Genomic DNA, 12265 nt, shown 5'->3' on the forward strand with positions numbered 1-12265 from the left:
GGCAGTGAGAGGGGTCCCGGGCAGGTTTCTGGAAGTCAGTTTAGGAGGGAAAAACTTCCCCCCAGCCAGACTGAACGGCACCGTGGGAGTAGCCTGCTCTCCCAGATGGGAGAGACAAAGGAGACCGGCCACTCCCCACTGTCCATTGGGGACAATGTTAGGTGTGCATGAGTCCAGAGCATGCACAGCTCATGGGTAAACATTGATTGGTTGTACACCACAGGGCGGGCTTACCCCCTGTGGTAGAGGGTCTTGGAGAGGGATAAAAGGAGGGCAGTTGGCCCATAGGATTGTGTATTGTAACATCTTCTTCTGCTGAAACATCTTAATTGTATGCTGTTGCCCCTAGCAATAGGGAGGAGCCTTTTTCAAGGTTTTTGAGCAATAAAACACCTTTGCCTCAAGAAGACTGCTTCATCTTGTGACCAACAGGGTTAGGCCAAACCTAGCCCCGTTCTCCGGCTGTCCAGGGAAGCACCTGACGTCTCCAAGCTCCGCCTTCCGCCAGCTACCGGTAGAGGCCTAGCAAGTGGCTAGTGGGGATTCGTCGACACCACGCAGGTGTGGTAAAGCAGTGCGTCGGCACATACAGAGCAGAACCGTGGTTCCAAACGCCACGGCAGGTTAGGAGTTTGGTGGTGGCAGCGAGAACCCGCCCACAGCGCAGTGGGTGGAGTCAGTAACAGGCGGTTACTGACGGTAAGCGGGAATCCCCTATGTGGTCAGGCCTCGTGCGGCTTGACCTTCCATTCTGTGCGCAGTCAACGGGACGCGGAAGCTGCGAGTGCTTTCGTACGGTATCGTCCTGTCACAGAAATTGGTGGCATAGTGGTGGGATAGTCCCAGGCGGCTTTTCATCACCCAATTGGAGAAGCCGAGTTACTCAGGAGAGGAGTAACTGCAGCGCAGGAGAACGCACAAGATGGCGGAATTCAGCGGAATGTCCAAGGAGGATCTGGAGATCGTATGCCAGGGGAAGGGTGTGGATATCCCTTCCAACGCGTCCAGAAGCGTCATGAAGGCGGCGCTCAGGAGCTGGGAGGAGTCTCATCGGGTAGAGGTGGAAAACACTGATGGCGTCAGCATCGCAGAGGACGACCCAACAGTGGACCTTCGCACAGGACCGGTGAGATCCACAAGCCCCGCCCTCTCTCACAACAGCCATGTTTCCCAGCAATCCCTAGCAGGGCCAGGATCCCAACGTCCCAGGGGGGGCGACCCGGATACCCTAGCAGATCGGCTAGCGGAATTGGGGGAAAGGGCAACGGAGCAAGAACGCATGCTTGTCATTCGGATGTGGCATGCGGAGCGGGCACCACAGGTCGTGGTACCCCGGGAGCCGTTGTCAGCTGTTGTGCACAGATCAGGACGAGTTCAGTTTGCCAAGTTTGCAGACAGTGATGGGGACATTGATGGACATTTGCAAGTTTTTGAAAGGACTTGTAAACTACACGATCTACCCAAGTCAGAGTGGGTGAGACACCTTGTGCCCACTCTGCATGGAGAGGCCTTGGAGGCCTATCGAGGAGTGGCGACGGAGGACTGCGGGAACTACGACGAAGTCGCGAAGGCCCTCCTCCAGCGATTCTTCATCACTCCAGAGTCTTACAGGAAGAAATTCAGAGACTTGCCTAAGAATCCTAGCAGCACCCATGAGCAGTTCGCCACCCAGCTGCGGCAGTACGTGGTGAAGTGGGTGAAGGATTCGGAAGCCACTACATGGGACGCACTGATCGACCTGATCTGCAGGGAGCAGTTCTACCGCAGGTGCGCCCAAGAAGTGAAGGAGTGGGTGCTAGATCGGGAGCCACCCAGCTTAAAAATGGCTGCCCAATTAGCCGACAAATATGTGGCAATTCGGCCACGGGGGCAGAAGCGCCCCGCCAGCAGCCAGCTCCAACAGACTGTACCACCAAGGGGACCCCCCTCTTCAGCTCATCACCCCCAAAGACAAGCATCTTCCAACCCGGGTGCTCTTGGACAGCAACCGCACCGCAGCGTCCCTGCAACTGATCAGAGATCATCGGTGCCACGACTGGAGAAGAAGTGCTACGGCTGTGGGAAAATCGGACATCTGAGGATGAACTGTCCTGCATCCCAAGCACCCCAGACTCGTGCCCCAAATCCGAGTGCTGGAGCCCGGATCGCTTGTTTGACGAGAGGAGATGAGCCTACAGAGACTGTTCCTCCTCCAGTCAGTCCGATGGAGTGTGGCGAGAGACAGGTGCACTCTGCGGAGAGAGTCACCTGCATGGCCAAACAGCCCCTACACAACATGTGGAGGCACCTGCAGCCGGTCCACGTGGGACCCCTGCAGGGGGAAGGCCTAAGAGACTCTGGGGCCTCAATCACTGTGGTGAGCCCCCACCTTATAGATCCTGCTGCAGTATTGCAGGGTCGCACTGCCACGATCACCCTGGCAGAAGGAACAGAAAAAGCGGTTCCCATGGCAAGAGTCTACCTGGACTGGGGAGCTGGACCAGAGTTGCGAGAAGTTGCCGTCATGGATGGTCTCCCAACTGATGTGGTCCTAGGAAATGACCTGGGTGGTGGGATCGTCACTACGTTTGTTGGCGCCATTCCCCGGAGTCAAGTTCCAAACCCACCGTTGACATCAGCTACTCCAGCACAGCCCAGCCCAGAGGAAAAGACTACAGCTGCTAGACAACTGCCAGCACAGCCAACCACAGCATCAACCAGCCCAGAGGAAAAGATTACAGCGGCTAGATCAGCACATCTACCCCGCATGCCTTTTGCCTCTGGTATGCCCACGTCCACTAGCAACGCAGAGGATGTCGGTTCCAGCTCGTTTGATCCTGTGGGGGTGCCCAATGATGCTCCTGACCCAAGTGGTTTGCCAACTCCGGCGGTGAGTATGAGAAACCACATTGACTTTTCCATGACTGACCCCTACCAGACTGACCCTAGTAGTCCCCCCCTAGATCCCCCTGTAGAGTGTCCCAATTTAGGAGAGATTGAGGGCCACAGGCAGGAGTTTAGGGAGGCTCAACTCTCTGACCCATCCCCGAAAGGCATGAGGCGCCACTCTGGCAGCGGCCTTGACAGGGTTGGGGCAGGAAGTTTGACCGGGCGGGAAGGGTTAAGGTACAGGGTAGCCAGGAAAGTGGGAGGGGATAGACCAGATAGGGAATGTGTCCAACTGGTCCCCTCCGGGAAAGTTCCTGCGCAACCGGTGTCGGTTGCCAGCGAAACCCCTTTGGACAGTAACCCGGAGACAGACCGTACCCTGAAGTGCCTGACACAGAGCTTACCCTGGTCTGGAATGTCGGATGACGCCCAGACCAAATGTAAGGCTGGTGCCATGCGTTGGCAGCCGGGGCACTCCAGCGTTTGTGTTGTCTCTGGGCCTCTGCCCATAGGAGAACCCTCGCAGCAAGTTGCTGTGGACATAGCAGGTCCCCTGCCTGTGTGCAGTAGATCGGGGAAGACGCGCAGCCTCCCTGTAGTGGATGCCACACAGGATCCAGAGGCTGGTGGTCTGGCCGCCATCCCTGTGGCACAGGTAGCGGACGAGGAGGAAGGAGTAGGCCTAGGTGACAGGGTAGGTTTCCCGAGTCATAGGTCGACAGAAGAGGATTGGAGGGCAGGTCTGACAGTTAGGGCAGACAGTTGCCAGATAGGTATGACGGAGGTGCAGTGCCTGGGGCACCATGTGGGAGGAGACAGGGGTAGGCCCAACCCAGAGGGGGTGGAGGCAACCAGAGGCTGTCCCCGACCCACATCACCCAGACCGGTACTGACCTTAGAACCTGTAAGGCCCTACGGACATGTTGTCATTGACTTTAGTCCTGTAGTGAACCCCTTGACAGAGATGGCTAGGAAGGGCATTCCCAAGTCAGTGGACTTTGCACCCGCTTGCGAGTTGGCATTCCAGTCATTGAAGGAGGCTCGGGTACCCGCTCCAGTGCTGATGGCGCACATTCTTGACCAGGACTGTGTGTTACGAACTATTGCGCCACTGCACGGACTGGGAGCAGTACCGAGCCAGAAAGAGCCATATGGGCAGGAGCACCCTGTGGCCTGTTTGAGCAGAAGACTGCTATTGTGGGAGGTGGGGTATGCCACCGTTGGGACACCGTGGGTGGCACTTGTTTGTAACCGGCCCCCCACCGTGGTGACTTACCACCTACCTGTTAGGTGGCTGCAACCGACCTTGGGGGAATTGGACAGACTTTTGTGGTGGAGCCTTGAACTTGGACTTCAGGTGGACTATTTGAACATTGTGCACCCACGAAGAGAGGCCCACTACACTATGGATGAACTGTCTAGGCCAGAGTCTACAACCCCCAGGTAGCGTCCCCTTCACCCCAACGGACTGCGGGACCAGGACCCAAATCGTTGGGACATGGGTCCCTGGTTGACCCGCTTGAATGGGGGGGGAGGAGTGTGGCCGGAGAGCCCCCAGCCACGAGGCAAATGGCCGCCCTGGCACTGAAGGGGTTAATCCTTAGTGCCCGGCGCCATTCGCCAAGACAAAGGGGCTCTTGGCGCCAAATTTGAATTGCATTGCGGGCGCTAGGCGCCGTGTTTTATAAATGTATAAAATGTATTTTTATGTATTTTTAAATGTGCCGTGGTCCCGGACCCCTCCGGAGACCACGGCAGGGAGGACAGCCCCGGCGCGCTCAGCAGAGTGTGCGCGCCGGGGGGAGAGGAGGCAGCCTCTGACCGCCGGAGTCCGGGAGCTCCGCTCCCGGCAGCGGTCAGTGTAGCCCCGGGCGCCCTGGAGTGTGCGCGCCGGGGAGAAGGGTGAGCGCTGCGGCTGGGAGCTCGGCTCCCGCTGCAGTGCTCTATGTGAGAGCCGCCGCTGGGGGCCGGGAGCTCTGCTCCCAGCGCCTCAGCACAGCACGGGTGGCCAGCCGCAGCAGCCGGGACGGACGTCCCGGGCTGCTAGGCGGCGAGGGGGGTGCGCTGCAGCCCGGCTCCCCGCCGGACGCTGCAGCGAGGCCAACAGACAGGCGCCGCTCATGGGGGACCGGGCTAGCCGGCTCCCTAGCGGCGTGGGCACATTAGGCGGGCCAGCAGGATGGTGAGCGCTGGGGTCCGGGAGCTACGCTCCCGGCGCCTCAGCGCTGAAACAAGCCAGGGTCACGGCGGCCGGGACAAGTGTCCCGGTCCGCCGGGCTTATGGTACAGGGGGGTGCGCCGCTGCGTGCGGCGAGGCCACTGATTAGTGCCTCCCTGGGGGGACAGGGAGAGCCAGCTCCCTGGAACCCCAGAGGCAGAAAAGCAGGCTGGAGGATGGGGGAAGCCAGCCCCATACCTCCAGCACACAGAGAGCCCTCGCAGCCAGGCTGCAGGGCTAGGGAAGGCACTGCAGTGCCTGAGTATGTAGAGCCTGTGCAGGGCACAGGCTCAGTGTATATTTAACAAAGGGAAATGTACAGTGTGATTCAAAAATGTAATGTATTTAAAGATAAAATGCACTTACTTGATTGTGTGTCCCAGGAGGGGGGAATCCATAGCTGTGCAGGCTGATGGATTCTCCCAGACCTTTTCCCTAAAAACGGAATGCATTCCCATCCAGCCTCACAGTTCCAATAGGGACAGGGAGAAAGAGAAGCAGCTCAGCTATAGAACAAGCTGAGGGGTTTCTTGGAGATCAGCCGTAGTGAACCAGAGACCTGGACCGGGGAGCCAGGCTGCCCAGCTCTGGAGCCCAAATCCAGGCTGCAGGCAGTGAGAGGGGTCCCGGGCAGGTTTCTGGAAGTCAGTTTAGGAGGGAAAAACTTCCCCCCAGCCAGACTGAACGGCACCGTGGGAGTAGCCTGCTCTCCCAGATGGGAGAGACAAAGGAGACCGGCCACTCCCCACTGTCCATTGGGGACAATGTTAGGTGTGCATGAGTCCAGAGCATGCACAGCTCATGGGTAAACATTGATTGGTTGTACACCACAGGGCGGGCTTACCCCCTGTGGTAGAGGGTCTTGGAGAGGGATAAAAGGAGGGCAGTTGGCCCATAGGATTGTGTATTGTAACATCTTCTTCTGCTGAAACATCTTAATTGTATGCTGTTGCCCCTAGCAATAGGGAGGAGCCTTTTTCAAGGTTTTTGAGCAATAAAACACCTTTGCCTCAAGAAGACTGCTTCATCTTGTGACCAACAGGGTTAGGCCAAACCTAGCCCCGTTCTCCGGCTGTCCAGGGAAGCACCTGACGTCTCCAAGCTCCGCCTTCCGCCAGCTACCGGTAGAGGCCTAGCAAGTGGCTAGTGGGGATTCGTCGACACCACGCAGGTGTGGTAAAGCAGTGCGTCGGCACATACAGAGCAGAACCGTGGTTCCAAACGCCACGGCAGGTTAGGAGTTTGGTGGTGGCAGCGAGAACCCGCCCACAGCGCAGTGGGTGGAGTCAGTAACAGGCGGTTACTGACGGTAAGCGGGAATCCCCTATGTGGTCAGGCCTCGTGCGGCTTGACCTTCCATTCTGTGCGCAGTCAACGGGACGCGGAAGCTGCGAGTGCTTTCGTACGGTATCGTCCTGTCACATGCCCAATACATTTTCAAAACATTTATGAGACCGCACATCTAAATTGCAACTGAAGCTCTCTGCGTGGACTCTGGATACATGCTCAGTGCAACTTAGACACATGCGCAGTAGAAAATGAGTCACTCAACCATGTGTGACATCGACATTACATCCGACATGGGCCCTGTATGTTTCAGCAGTTGCGATACCTTTCTTTGGGCCCTATTGAAGTTGGACTGCATAAGTGCGGAAATTGATATTCTGCGATTTCCGCACTTATGCGCATGCATGCATGGGCAAGGAATTAAACTGCGATTGCAGTTTAAGAGCCGGTGGGGGCAGCAATGCAGCATTTTTGAGGCGGCGATGCAGCATTGTGGGGGCGCGGTCCAGCCAACGGAGACATGTTAAGACCATTTTCGGGGCAGACTTCAGCGGCTACGTGATATTGCATGCAGCTGCTGCGACCCAAAACATAGTGGCCCGGCGACTGCCTTTGCAGCTTGCCCTGTGCTTAGCAGGCCCCCGCATGCTAGAGAAAGGAGCTGTAAAATACATATCATGCTGTATTAGGCCATTTGATCAGTTGTCTCTAACAATAATTAAATATTAGAACAACTGCACGTGGCTGGATGTCATTGGGAAGTACAACTGCACTTTGCTGGATGTCATTGGGAAGTACAACTGCACTTTACTGGATGTCATTGGGAAGTACAACTGCACTTTACTGGATGTCATTGGGAAGTACAACTACACTTTGCTGGATGTCATTGGGAAGTACAACTGCACTTTACTGGATGTCATTGGGAAGTACAACTGCACTTGGCTGGATGTCATTGGGAAGTACAACTGCACTTGACTGGATGTCATTGGGAAGTACAACTGCACTTGGTAGGATGTCATTGGGAAGTACAACTGCACATGGCTGGATCTAATTGGGAAGTACAACTGAACTTTAACTTGTCACCAGGGATATGGGTGAGCGCTATAAACGCTAGTACTTTTCTAGCAGGAAAAGCTGGTTAACCAATAGCAATGAAAGCACCCATGTGATAACATGGACACTTTGTTAGTCTCTCTCCTTTCTCCTGTGCAGGACGTCTCTCTCTTTTCTCCTGTGCAGGACAAGGTAAGGAGCTTTGCAGTATTTCAGTGCTTGGAAAGCTTTTCATAATACCGAAGGATGTTTTTTGCACCTGTATATTCCCTCATACAGGAGAAATAACAGACGTCTCTTTCTCAGTAAGCCATTTTGATGTTGACCGCATTGGCGCTTTCAACTGTATAACAGATGTACAAAAGCAAGCATGTGCCGACATCCAGTGAAACCATTTTGCTTAATATTATTACAGTACTGCCAGAGTATCTTGTGTCTGAGTGTGGGACATTTATATAACCACTGGTTTCCAAACTGTGTGCCTAGGCACCCTGGGGTGCAGCGAGGCTCTTGTATGGGTGGCCCAGATTGGTGGTCCAGGACCACATCAAATTATGTAAGGTCACAGTGATAGGAAAAACCAGTGCTGCTGGCTGCCAATCATAAACTATGTGGACAATCGGAAGTGTAACCCTGCACAGCACCACATAACTGCACCTAAGCATGACAAGTAGGCACAATTTGCTTAATTTCATATTTTTTTCAACATTTATCAATAAAAACCTTTTAGTCTAGATGTGCCATGAAAAAACTTGCTGATACTCTAGGGTTCTGTGATTCAAGGAAGTTTGGGAACCCCTGATATAGTTACAACTTTTTTTGTTTTTGAATGAGATATTACAAAAGACCAGAGGAGAAGTCCTCTGTGCCCCCCTTACAGCTGGCTGAGACAAATGCTTCTGCACCTTGAGTTACACCACTGACTGAATCACATAGTAATGTCTTTTACGTAATAACGACCTCACTTTGGCGGTACCTCCAAAATAGCAGTAGAAGGACCAACACCCACTGTCTGTCACATGTCTCTCAAACAACGATAACAAAATGGACTTTGCACAATCAATATTTAAATTTACAACAGGTGCTATGCAAACCAGTATAGAGCTGATTTATGCCTACAGTAGGAGTCTTAGTTACAGATGTCTCATTTTGAGTTGGACGCACTTCTGATTCTTGGGTGCAACTGAGCAATTTTTTTTGTCCGGTGTGTCCAGAGTCCAGGCACAAGTTGCGATTGAGAAGCACAGGAGACGCATGGCCTCGGTCTCAGAAATGTCTTGAAAATGTATCAAGCATTCCTGCATGGTGACAGAGAGGTGGCTAAGCAGACACATGGAGATGATCTGTCTTATAGCCCTGTCTAAAGATGCAGGAGGTACTGTATATGAGTGTTCAAAGATGCTCAAAGTGGGCATCTCAGTCGTTACACATTCAGACAAAAAGCTGTATACCACGGAAGTGCTTGTAGAGAGATATGCATAAAGTCGCAGATGTTCGGCCAGCAAAAAGGAGCACACACAGAAGTTGCTGTGTGCGACTGGGAATCAGCCCCAATATGTGTAACTTAGACTCTGGCATTTTATGGTACATAAAATAGCAGCTCTTTACTGGTTCACAGCGGTGTGCTCAGGGATCGTTAGGTTTTTCACCTTTATTACAGCTGTAAGAGCAGAAAATGAGCTTGACCTGACATACATTTGGCAAAATTTGTCAAATTCAAAAAATTCAAAAGGCAGCATCGCCAGAGGAATTCATTTAGCAGAAAAAAAATAGTCAAGTTCAGAGACAGGATCCCACTTACAAACAGCACACAAGTCTGCAAGCAGAGTTTACATGTTGCACATTTATCTGTAGGGAATTGTTTAAATATCTGTCTAACTTTTGAACTGTTGCACTAGCTTATGATGCTGACCAGGAACCCCTGTCCTTTACTGAAGAGTTTCAGTAAGAGTGAAGAATATTTTTGTAGTGTCCTGGCTCAGGACTGGAGTTAGTTGGAAATGTACCGAGCAGTGTAAATATAAGTTGAAAAGTTGCTCACAGTGACCAATCAGCTTTAAGGTAGCATCTATCAAGTACATCCAATAAAATGATAGGTGGAAGCTTGTTGGTTGCTATGGTCTACTACTCCCCTGTTCCACTTCTCCACTCTTTACACTGCTTGATGCATTTCCCCCAATGTCACCATAATCTGCTCAATGGGAGAATAGTTGTCTTCCTAATGAGGATTATTAACCCATTAAATGCGCTACTTGTACTGTGCATTGTGACACAAAGGGGCAATTTGTTGTTGCAGGAAGGGGGATTCAAAATTGGATGGTACTAGAGAAAAAATGAAAAAGTTGTTGGGTGATGAAAAGAATTTCATAGCACACAACTGAAGAGATAAAAGATTTATATTGCCCTCTATGCTGCAGGCATATTGCCTAATAAACATTTTTATTACTGAAACAGCATGTTATGAAATTTTCTCTTTTTTGTCTTTTGTTTATGCCTTTTATTCTTTTTTTCTTTTATTATTTATGCCTGATGTACCACCACTGGAATGTAAAATGGTTGAATTAAAGGGCAAGACATATTTTGGCTTTAAATTTATGGTCGCACTTTACAGCCAGTTGCATATTACATTTATACTAATTGTTAGTGATCCAGCCAGATGAGTGATAACTGAAAGTCTTGTGTGTCTGTTTTATCTAATACTACTAGCGCTCAATACCAATAAATGACATTTAGGATATTCAGGAAAGAGAAATATGCCGGCGCACAAAATATATCATGTAATTTTTCAAAAACCAAAGTATTTTACTTTTACTTTGAAGGAACTAACTTTTATTGCAAATATATTTATTGTATTTTTTACTTTTTTCATGACACTATTGACTATGTTTCAATAAAATATTCCCAACAAAACTAACATTTTGGTTTGTAGCATTTAAATTATTTGCATGTAACCAAATACTAAGAATTGCTTAGTACTATATATCCAGAACCTTACATTTATGGATTGCGCCAAGGATGGCTTAGAAAGGCTCTTTCTCCACAATTTTCGTCCATCACAGAAAGGATTTGCGGTGGCATCTTGCTGTACTTTAGAGCTATTTGTTGCATCACTTGGCTGAACCCTACATACTTTTTAGGTGTGGGCACCACTGTCTGGGTCCAGAAATTGTACCTGGGAGTTAACTGGAAGTGCTTAAAGCCATATTCCTCTAGTTCCTTGGTGTTATAACCAAGCCAAGAATCTGAATAAATGTTGTAGCCCTCAGCTATTTTGTCAGAGATGACAGCTAGCAAAGTAGATGCGCTATCTGCGGTAAAAATAGAAAATTACAAGTAGTCCCAGATAGTCCCTTTAACAGCAAAAGTAGTCCATTTAACAGCAAAGTACCTATTTTTAATATATTAAGATAAAAACCATGTAATGTTTTTGTGGGTCTAGTTTCAAGGGTCACTTCATTATATGCACATAAAAAAGCTAAGCAAATACCTTAAAATTTTACTTGCCTACTCTCCCAGAATGCATGGGAGACTGCAGAATTTTGAGAAGCTCTCACAGCCATGTAGACAAGCATCCAGGATCCTGGCCACTTCTCTAGTGATGTGAGGGCTTGATCATGCAATTTGCAATTGAGTCATCATGGTCCCGTTGTTCAATGGCACAATTATGGCATTATACAAAATGACACACCTAGGTATCAGATTCTACAACTATAAGTAATATCGTTCAAACACTCATTCTTAAGTTCTGCAGTGTTACCTGTGTGGTGGATAAAGAAAAAAAATCAATACTAACAAAAACAGTAGCCCACTATTGGATATTTAAACAAAATAAGTCTAAAGCTACATTTATTTAAAGTGGATAAATTATAGACAATAAACATATTGATGCCAGCTTAAAACAAGGTTGCTTGTTCCAGCAATCATACTGAAAACAAATCAATCACAACTTATGCAATTCCATATAAGTGCGAAAAAGGCCATAGGCAATTATTCAGCAGTGATAAAAAAAAATCTAAAGAAAACAAGAAAAAATATATTAATCATATTAAACATTTGCAAATTAGAAATCCAGAATAGTTCATGTTGAAAAGAAATATCTACTTTTTAACTCTGATTGATTAATTTTGTTTGCCAATGTACGTAAACTACTTAGAACGTTGCCAACAAAGGGCTTTGTTGAACTTGTTTTGATCTATAATACATAGAGCACAAATTTTTATATTTGATTATTCTTACAGTTTTACTAACATTCTCTAACAGGAAATCCTACAATTTCAGTGGCCATGCTGCCTAAAATTTCAGTGGCCACTGCCTACTCTTCTAATGGCCTACTCTACCTACACTTTCAATGGCCAACACTCTAGTAACTTACACTACCTACACTTTTCATAGCCTACACTTCACTTTCAGAGGCCACACAAACTATACTTCTATTGGCCACACTGAAAGTGTCCTACATTGCCTACTGTACACTACAGTTGCCTTCACTGCATACATGTTAAGTGTCCTATATTTCCTACACTTAAGTAGTCTACACTGTCTGCAATTTCAGTAGCCTACACTTCCTACAATTTCAGTGGCCGCACTGCCTACACTTTCAATGGCTTGCGCTACCTATTCTTTTAGTGCCCTAATCTTCAGTAGCCGACAATTTCAGTGGCATACACTATCCACCAGGGGCATAGCCAGAAAGTTGTGGGCCCCATAGCAACATTTTGAAGGGGCCCCTGTCCCAATGTTTCTAGAGAGATACCTCTCCACAGCAGGTGTTAATTTTATGTCCCATAGTAGTAATGCCCTAGTTCATATTCTGTACCATAGTATTTATTTATTTATTTA

The sequence above is a fragment of the Pseudophryne corroboree genome, chromosome 9 (assembly GCF_028390025.1).
Source record: "Pseudophryne corroboree isolate aPseCor3 chromosome 9, aPseCor3.hap2, whole genome shotgun sequence".
Taxonomy (NCBI): domain Eukaryota; kingdom Metazoa; phylum Chordata; class Amphibia; order Anura; family Myobatrachidae; genus Pseudophryne; species Pseudophryne corroboree.